At 44.6% G+C, this 10,342-nt stretch overlaps 1 long non-coding RNA gene across 13 annotated transcripts in view; it reads right to left on the bottom strand.

Annotated features, from left to right (window-relative positions):
• The window catches only part of LOC132008331 (uncharacterized), a 23,272-nt gene extending 12,936 nt beyond the window's left edge, over nucleotides 1–10,336 (bottom strand). For 5 of the 13 annotated variants that reach the window (XR_009401591.1, XR_009401596.1, XR_009401597.1 and 2 more), the window contains exons 1-5: nucleotides 9,165–10,336; nucleotides 7,423–7,526; nucleotides 5,064–5,172; nucleotides 4,040–4,219; nucleotides 2,269–2,396 (exon numbers count right to left, since the gene is read on the bottom strand). This is a non-coding gene — a long non-coding RNA (uncharacterized LOC132008331). The other 8 variants (XR_009401599.1, XR_009401593.1, XR_009401590.1 and 5 more) reach the window with 8 other exon arrangements.
• Between the last annotated feature and the right edge of the window lie 6 nt (nucleotides 10,337–10,342).

Here is a 10,342-nt window from a genome sequence, read left to right as displayed (position 1 = left end):
GAAACGAGGCATGTGGCAGCGCAACAGTGTGTTTTTCTTTCAAGATGGCAGAATCACTCTTGATTTCTGTACGCATCTCAGATTTTCATATACGAACATGGATTTTGGTGTCTACCCTGAGGAGATGATACGTACGGTGTGAGGCACACTTGTATTCTCATGACACGTCACCTGGGTTACCCAGAACTTTCTGGGCCCGGCAGAAAGGCAGAAACCCGGGTGAATTCCTCATTATTCCAGCAGGCTGTCAGCCCTCAAAGGCCTTCTGGATGTGTTTGTGCATCGCAGTGTCTGCTGTGTAAGATACAGAAAGAGCACAGTAGTTCAGGGGGAAAATATTTAGGAACACATTTTCCAGGAGGAACCAGGATTCAGTTTGGGTGACTCTTGACCATTTTTCATCTTCTGACGACTGAAAGTGGTAGTTAGTCTACAGTTATGGTTTTAACATGCATTTCGAATGTAATGTTAGTTTCCATCAACATAAAACTATAAGAACTGTCTTCCTAAACGGCATTCGTGTAAGGCCCATTATTTTACAGCTTGATTAATGAAAACAAAATTTTTCTGTAATGCTTTCTTCCTACTCTGTATTAGTTTTCAAGACTGGATTGAAAGTGATTTATTGTGGATAGGGTTATACCTGCTCGTGGAATTTTTTTCTGTTCCTGGGTTTTTAAAGGTGGCAGAGTTGACTTTCTGATTTTAATTCATCTTCACTAGATGAAGAATTCACAAATAGGACTTTTTCTTGAAATAACCATAGACTGGGGGCGCTTGGGTGGCTCAGGTCATGATCTCAGGGTCCTGGGATCGAGTCCCACATCGGGCTCCCTGCTCGGTGGGGAGCCTGCTTCACTCTTTGCCTTCCCCTCTGCTTATGCTTTCTCTAATAAGTAAATAAATAAATAACCTAAAAAAAAAAAGAAGTTATATTTGACTGGAGCTTCATGTGGAGTGACAGATCAACAGAAAGACAAAGGGATATGAGACAGGAAGCAATGAAGGAAAACACAGAGGCGCACAGTATAGACAGATGTTCCTCGGCTTATGATGGCCTCGGCTTCTAATAAACCCATTGTTCAGCTGGAAATCTCTTTAGTTGAAAATGCATGGAAAACACCTAAGCGACTGAACATCAGAGCTTAGCCCCGCCAAACTTAAATGTGTTGAGAACAATTACAGTATTGCACAGTTGGGCAAAATCCTCTAACACAAAGCCTATTTCACAATAAAATGTCTGGTATCTCATGTAACTTACTGAACACTGCACTGAAAGCCAGAACAGGACGGTTCAAGTGTGTTGGTTGCTGACCCTCGTGATCACGTGGTTTGCCTGGGGGCTGTGCTCACTGCCCCTGCCCAGCATTACAAAAGAGGACCCTACTGTAGATCGCCAGCCTGGGTAAAGATCCAAACTAAATGCATATCACTTCTGCACTATTATAAAAAGTCAAAAAACCATAAACTGAACCAAGGTGAAGTCAGGGATCTTCTGTACCAGGTGTGTTAGGTAAGGTCAAGCACTCCTGTCTGGCCAGGAACCATAGTGGTATGGGAGAAAGTTCCACAGTAAAAAGTTCTACAGCGGAGAACCACTAGGACTCCAGCACCAAGGGTCACAGGTTGCGCAGGAAGACTGGATGCTCCTCTGTGGGCGATGAGAAGCCACGAGCGACTCAGGAAGGCTGCAGAGCTCTGGGCAGGTGGGACAGCTGAGGGCTGCAATGAAGAGGGACAGGTGGAGCTAGGAGACCAGGTGGGAATAGCCCGCTTCCCTCGAACAAAAGGCGACAAAGGTCTGGACTGGGATGACAGAGATGGTGGAAGGTAATGGGATATTCATGAAACAGAAATGGAAAGCCATGGTAATGAAATAAGAGAGGAAGGGAAAACCAAACATGACTTTAATTGCCATCAGTATAAAACGTGTTGAATTAAAATGAATTGGTATTTCTAGACCAATGATGACATCACAATAATGGAAGGAAACCAATTCTGATTTTGAACCTGGTTAAGGAGAAAGTATAGACAAGAGAAAAGCAGAGGCTCTGGAGTCACACAAATGTCACCGTTGAGATTCGTCCCCACTCTTCATTCCCTTCCCTGTAAACCCTGGCAAGCGACACCTGCCTCACAGCACTGGTAACAAATAGGGAAGAGCACACGTTCCCACGTTCCTGGGTCAGACAGGACAGCCAGGGATCAGCGGCACATGAGGAGGTGACAGGTGGTCACTAAACTGAGCTCAGGTGCATACACAGTCACCTTGAGATGGCTCCTCCTGGGACCTCTCGAAGAAGGCGGCAGTGGTGAGGAACAAACTCCAGGAGTTTATTAGCATACATGATCTTCAGGCCGTCCGGATGAGACTCAACGATCTGCTCTACAATCACCTAGCAGAAGGAAGAGCGTTTTATTTTTATTTGTTTGTTTGTTTGTGTTTTTGTTTGTTTTTAAAGCACCTAAAAGAGAAGTATGAACTATACAGTACAGAGAAAAGAATTGAGTAAACCTTAAAAATGCACTTCGTCCTTCCTCCTCCCCACTCAGTATGCTTTCTAAACAGGAGGTAAGTAACAACGGCATGAAAATCTAGGTCCCAGGATTTGGGAATACTGCTCCAACCCTGGGGGACACAGAGGCTGAGGGACAGAGACTGGCCTGAAGCTAAAACATCACACACACTCATCTGCTTCCCTTCTGAGCTTAAAAGCGAATACTGTATCTGCAGACAACAGCTCTGTACCATCTTCACCCTGGCCTTATCCTCTACCGTCTCCAGAACAGGGAAAGGGCTGAGATGGAAAGTGATGGAAGAAAACACATCTTATTTTGCTTTAGTATTTTATTTTTTTTGGTGAGGCTGAATTGCAGGAGGTGAATGACAAGCATACAAACTTAAAATACAAACGTGGCCACAGTTCATTTAACGACACGGAAACGTGAAGTACTTCCCTAATTTAGCATATTAGATTCAGTTCAATGAAAAGGGCATAAATTAAATAACTAAAATATTTTCATTTAGTGACAAAGAATAATGTGATCTTTTTCACCCCCACAGAGAGAGCTATGAACTATAATAGGATACATACAAAGAACTGACAGATCATTTACTTTTAGTAGTCTTAATGAAGCTGAAAAGATTACTGAAATTAATCCTTCAATTTCACTTCTATCACTGGGATACTGTCTCGTTTTAAAACTGGAAGCCTTTCATCCTGAAGTCATGGTGGGTAGCTTTATACTTACTGGATAGAAAGAGCACTCGCACTGGCAGGTGACTGGAAGAAAGCCCTCAAACGCTGAGACTGGCTTCATGACTTCTGTCAGCCTGAACTAGATGAAACCGACGCTCTCTAAGTTGGAAGCTGCTGATTGCTGGCGGCCTCACATGGTGCAGCCCATACTCCGGCCGCTCAGAGGCAGGATACACTGACTCCCTGTATTTAACTGTATCCTTATAGGTCAAGAACACTGGGTAACCAAGTTCCAGACTTAAGGTACTACCCCACTAACTCGCCCTTAAAAGCCCTTTATCTTTGAATATTCCCTCCCTCCCACCGTCCTGGCCTGGCAAACTCCCCCATGGTCTTCAAGACTTAGGCCACATCAATTCTGCGAAGACGCCTCCCCTCACAGACTTTCCCTGCGCACAGAGATGTCTTCCAGCTCCTCCAGTGGGCACGGGCGCCTTGGTGGGGTCACGCTTTTCGGCAACTTCATTAACGTATTACTTATGGAAATGGAAATTGACCTGAAAATGTTCTGATCCGTACCTTCTTCCTAGGCAAGTCCCTCACCCCTACTAAATTAAGATGATCCCTGAGTTATGGCATCACTGGAAGAGACCAGAGCGCATGCCTGATTCCTGCCATGCTGATGGGCTCCAAGCGGGACCAACCTTTTCTTACAACCAGAAGAGCAGGAACTAAGAGCATCTTCAAGGAAGAGCCCTGAGCTCTCTCGCACCCAGTCAAGAAACGAAGCCAGATTAGATGCTCTGTGTTTGTGGAATGAGGTGCATGGGGTTACAAACCTCATCCATGTACGGTTTCACCACTACTTGACCGACTAACGCCTCTGCATCCCGTGTCTTGTCAATTGTAGCCTAAGTCTGGAGGCAGTGCCGTATGATGTCCACATTGGAAATCTGAAGCCCTTCTAGCAGCAGGCCTCCCAGGGACTGCTGCAGCATGGCCATAATGTGGGCTATATGCTGCAAGAACAGAGAGACCAGGAAAGAAGGTCCAAGCACAACAGTTTCTAAAAGCTCAAATATATGTGTATAATTTATATACATATGTGTTATATATATAAAGCGAGCCTCTAATTCTACCAGAATATATGTAAGATTAAAATCCCAACATTTCCTACAGAATAACAATGAATCTCTTCTCCCCATGATTGCTTGCTTGCTTGCTTGCTTGCTTTCTTTCTTTCTTTCTTTCTTTCTTTCTTTCTTTCTTTCTTTTTTAAAGGTTTTTATTTATTTATTTGTCGAGAGAGCACAAGCACATAAGGAGGCACAGGCAGAAAGAGAAGCAGGCTTCCTGCCAAGCAAGGAGCCCACGGTGAAACTCGATCCCAGGACCCTGGGATCATGACCTAAGCCAGAGGCAGTGGCTTAAATGACTGAGCCACTGAGGCGTCCCCTCCCTATGATTTCTTTGAAAGTAAGTCGGCTTCATCAAAGTGATGAACGACAAAAAGTTATTTGTCTCTTAAGCTACGGAGTAAATCTGACAAACGTGCATTTAAACCCAGTCAAGGGCTTTGGATAAATGAACTCTGACTACATCATATGATGTGTCAAGTTACATGAAATTCAGAATTAATTTTACTTGCATAGTTTGGAGACTACGCTTGTGTCTTTACACAAAACCTATCTAGTGTGACATAATGGAAGCAGGGTCCCAAGCAGGAGATACTGAAAAAAAAAAAATTCAAAGCTAGCTTCAAAATCCTGTAGAGTAGCAATTATCAGGGGGCAATGCTAGGTCAAACCAAAATCATCCAGGAAATTCGCAAACAGCAAATTGAAAATCGAAACCAACACTTACTGGTCTTACTTTGTCCAGAAGAGGCATGCCTTGGCTCTGAACAGCATGAAACTGTAACTGGTTAAATTCTGTGGCAATTCTCTCCAAAATCTGTCTAGTCCAGAGAGGGCTAGTAGAGACAATTAGAGAAGTGTAATTCCCAAAGTTAAAACCTGCCACCCCCACCGCCCCCCATGCCTTACAGCGCTCAGGCACCTGCACCTGCACGCCATCAATTTTCAGGACAAACTGTCTGTGCAGCAGGCCCCAGGTGTGAGGGGTGAGGAGCGGGGAGGTCATAGAAGCCACCGACTCAGCCTGCCCCAGGCCACAGGGCCCAGGCAAGGGGATGGAGCTATTTTAGGTCAGTGTGGGTACAACTGCATGTTTCCATCACGTTCCTCGGGCTCTCCCATTCGTGCCCTTCTTCTCCCATTCTCTAACCCCCTCCTCTCTCTTGCCCTGTCCTACCGTTCATACCCGAATCCCCCTCTTCTTCTCCGCCTGCCTCATTCTCCCTCCCAAGTACCTCCCCAGTACCAACTACTGCTGTCTCCTCAATCAGCTAAAACTGACCGCCTAGCAGCAACCTGGGAAATCGCTCAGAGCAGCGGACTCCAAGTTTACATTTACCCAACGGCAGAAAGAGCAAGCTCGGTGCTCTGGGAACTGGTGAGAAATCACTCACAGTGCATCTGCCATCAAGTGGACTGGATACACTTCCCTCTTGCCCCCCACATTAGAAAGCATCAACCCCATTCAAAATGAAGCCGAACAGTGAAAGAAAAAAAAAAACACAATAAAGGCCCCAAAGCCCCTGCTGGGCTCTATGAGGCATCCCACATCTGAGGATGGGCAGTCAGGTAGTGAGGAAACACACTGTAAGGAAACCCAAAAATGTCTGGAGACCTGCCACGGTGTGTCCTCTCCCAGAGCATCAGAACTGGTGTGGAGGGAAGGCAGGCGCTTGGCATGACCAATGCCTAAGCCTAATCCCAACCTCTACTGACTGATCCCATGCACATTTCCTATTTATCCTTATCTCGGCATTTCTGGGCCTAGCAGAGCATGATGGATTTACCGTGTGCTGACGCTGCTCTGGCTTTCCTGACTCCAGAGCTCAGAGCTGCTCTTCTGGAGAAAAAAGTCCTCCAAGGTAATTCTGAGCAAGAAAGCGCACAATGTCTGTTTATCAAGGAGTGTTGCAAAGGGACAGGATTGTAGACACAGAGCTCACTGAGGTGTTTCTATCCGAGGAGCACAGCAGCAACAGCAAAGACGGGAAGAACACTGGAGGGCCAGCTCCCCAGGGGCCGAACGTGGACATGGCTGGAGGGGCTACAGGTGCTGCCAAGGGCCGCAGCGAAGCAGAGCCGCTGGAGACACACGGGCTGCAGAAGGGCTGCATACAGACTGTCTGCTAAGTGTGGATGAACCGGGGCAGAAGCACGAGTCCAACGGGATAGAGACACAAGCACAGTGGAGACTGACCACTTAGTTGAATGCCTTGATGTGAAAGGGGGCAGAGACCTAGGACCAGAGAATCGCTTCCTTTGGGATGTGTCCGTTCTTAATCTCCATCATGAGACATGTGGAGCATATGGTCTCTCAAGTTCCTTCCAAATCTAAAACCTTAATTCCTAAAATTTAGAAACCTAACTCCGCCTGCAGGGGGAGGGACTGTTAGCGTCACACAACGGAGCACTCAGGGCACCAGGCGACCTTGACGCAGGCAGCCCAGCTGGTATGTGTAGGACCAGCCCCGGCTACTCCCACTGCACCACTGTGCATCTGTCTCACGGTGCTGACAGGACCTAACTACTCATTTTCTGAGTCACTCATCTACCCTGGCTGATTGAAAATTCACACCAGGAAGGGAACAAGACAATCACAGTATAACAAAAAGAGCCATCATCTTTTTCCTATTTCATAAGTTTTTTCTTTCCTGTTTGTAAATTTCAACTGGATATGTCCTATACTGTTTCATAATAATATAATGCTGGTGCAAAATACATCAATGGTAATACTCTAGGCATGTCTAGGAAAAAAAATGAGATGGAGAAAAACCAAAATGAATGGTAGGTATGCCTTAAAGATCAAAAGGACTTTGCTAGTCCTCAGGGAAGGTGATTCCAAATATACTTTTCCACTGCAAGCATAATGACGTGTTGGAACTGTGGTCTATAACCAAAGGGTTTATAGGAACGTGTTATAGATTTCACCATTTCATGCTCTCCACTCTCCTGGAGCTACATTCTAGCCACAATCCTGGATTTTCTTCTTGTTCAGAAATGAATTCTAACTAAGCCGTCCCCGCCTAATTAGACTGGATGTGAAGTATTAATTTATGTGCTACTTAGTTAAAAAAAAAAATGCTTACCTGCTTGCTTCTAGTGCAGAGGTTTCTTTAGAACTTTGTGAATTTAAGATTTTTTCAATCTTTTCAACTGATCAAATAATTTGTATAAGCCTCAACACACACATCTATTAAAATAAAAATTAAGCAAACAAAAAACGTCACCATCTTTACTCTTAATCATCTTTATTTCCCATGCTAAATGCAGGAAAATATAAGACCAAAAGTTAACTTCAAATATATAGGGCATGCTATATTTTGAATATTTCTATGAAGCACAGAATTCTCAAGAATGCAAATCTTAGTTCTAGAATAAGCATACTTCCATATTCTATTGCAAGTTTATAGAGGAAAAAAAAAAACCCTAAACTTTGCTTTCTCATATTCTATACTCTTATTTCTTCTTTACCCCATCCTGAATCTTTCTATGGGCATTTCTTTCCTATTTTTTTAAAAAGATTTGTTTATTTGAGAGAGAGAGAGACTGCATGTGCACGTTCAGGGGAGGGACAGAGGGAGAGAGAGAATCTCGAGCAGACATCCTGCTGAGCATAGAGCTCAATGCGGGGCTCAATCTCATGACCCTGAGATCATGACCTGAGCCAAAATCAAGAGTCGGACGTTTAACCAACTGAGCCACCAGGCGCCCCTCCATTTGTTTTCTTATGGCCCTTTATTCATGTTTTAACTTTGGCTTCCAATCGTACTGCTCCTCTCAGTTTACATGTGCATATACCTATATGGCCAAACACCAAATCATTAAAGACCTTTTACACTACAAATATTATCAAAGAGGTTGAGGGACATTATGAAAACACTCATCTTTAAAGAACAAAAAAATACAAAGTCATCCACTCAATAAATAGTTACTGAACACCCCTGGGAGCTCGACATTCATTCCGATGGGGGGTGGGGGGAGGACACAAGAAAATAAAGCAAGAAATACACCCTGCTCTCACAAAGCTTACTGTTTTGTCTGGAAGCGCACGACAAGCATTCTTTGGACAAAAGCTGTGAGGAGATCCAGAGGCGAATTAAACAGAAGGTCCCTCAAACAGCCTTCTCCCCACTGAGATTTTAACAAATATGCTAATAGTACACATAGAAAACATTGTACAGAGCAGCAGGCGAGAGTCAGAAGCCCAGACTCCCAATGCCCGCTGTGCCCCTACATCGTTATGATCATGAATGACATCGGGGACACTTGGAACTGGAGATAGCACTAAGGGGCACACTCCCGGGGTGAGCCCTCAGATGTACAGAGCCGTTGCCTGTCTCACACACCTGAAACTAAGCCAACACCGCATGCTAACTACTGGGAATTGAAAAAATTAAAGTGAACACCAGAACATAAAGAACACAGGATCAGAAAATAACAACAAACCTACGGCAGAATCCTGAGTTTGCTTTGGAAAGCCCACTTCTCCCCTAGTCTCTAATATAAGCCTATTTTCTTTACAGGGCCGCTGACAATTTATACAGTCGTTAATTGTCAAGCGCTGCACTGACAACAGTTATCATTGTTTCTTGTTCTGGAAAAAGTGGGTGATCTTGAGATCGTGTGGGTACCTCTGAAATTCTGTCTTCTTATTTCAGGTAGATAACGTGACATAATGCATAAAATGCACATGCGTGAGAGCTTTGAAAAAAGGCTAAATTAAAAAAAGAAAAAAAAGAAGAAAAGCTGAATAGTGCTGAGAAGTTCGTGGAGAAAAGAGGAGAGGGCTTCAACTAGCATGCAGCATAAGAAATCTACTGGAGGGTACCTTTTTCTTCCTTATGTCCTCTTGTTTACACATTCGTTCATCTACTGCCCGAATTCCTTCACTGACTGATGACCTGAGACTCATTAAAAGAATAAAGAAAACATATTACAGACATTGTTTTGTCACATTATCAAGTTCCTACATCTCATTCAATTCCACAGAACTTAATACCTGTGCACGAGTACTATGCAGATATTGACAAAAACAAAACAAAACAAAAAAAACAAGCATCATATACCAGACACAGTTACTGTTGAGGGGACTCATGATCTGGGGGCATAATGACACGAAGGCAGGGTCGCATGGCCAGAAGAAGAATGACACATATACAGTGAAAGTTATGGGGATGAGGGGGCTTAGAATGGAGAACAGATAATATGAAGCAAAGTACAGGAGAGTCTGGAAATGCGACGGGGCTCGAATCGGACTCTGAAAGCCATGTGTACACAGCTGCCGAGGTGGGGAGGGGATGGGGAGCAGATGTAAGTGCACACACACTCAGGGGCAGGGTCAGACAGGCACACAGCCATGTGCACTGCAGGCTTCCTTCTGGAGAGAAGTAGAAATAGGAATGGAGGGCCAACTTCACTGAGATGAGGTCTTTAGATTCTGCATATTTGGAGAACGATGGAATGTCAAAGCACTGATGCATGATGAAGAAATGTGGGTATGGAAATACCAGGAATCAAGAATGAAGAACAGAAGACCAGAAAAAGGCAGAGCACAGAGGTAGAGAAACATGTCCAGAAGCTAATGAATAAAGAGATAATTAGGAATTAGGGCCAAAACAAAGGTTAACAGAAACAACTAGAATGAAGTAGGCATATCACAAAAATTCCACAGGAAGGTGAATTAATTCACTCCATCAACGTTATGAAACACCTCCTGGACGTCAGTATTGTGGCAGCCCACAGGGATGCAATGAAGACAGATATAGTCGTATCCCTCAGTGGTCTGAGAATCTCACAGAACAGCTTCAGAGTTGGGACCAGAAAGGCAGTTCAGGCCTGTGATTGAGCAGGACCAAAGTGGCCATAAAAACAGGCCATGGAAAAGGGAGGGGATACGGTGATGGCAGGGGGTGAGGCGGGACGGGAGCCTGTGTGAGTAGAGCAAATCTGCCTCCAGGGTGGGGGTTCGAGAGAAGAGTGGGAGGCCAAAGGAAGGCTAGGCTTGGG

Source organism: Mustela nigripes, unplaced genomic scaffold (assembly GCF_022355385.1).
Source record: "Mustela nigripes isolate SB6536 unplaced genomic scaffold, MUSNIG.SB6536 HiC_scaffold_97, whole genome shotgun sequence".
NCBI lineage: Eukaryota > Metazoa > Chordata > Mammalia > Carnivora > Mustelidae > Mustela > Mustela nigripes.
This window is presented reverse-complemented; position numbering and strand designations above follow the sequence as displayed.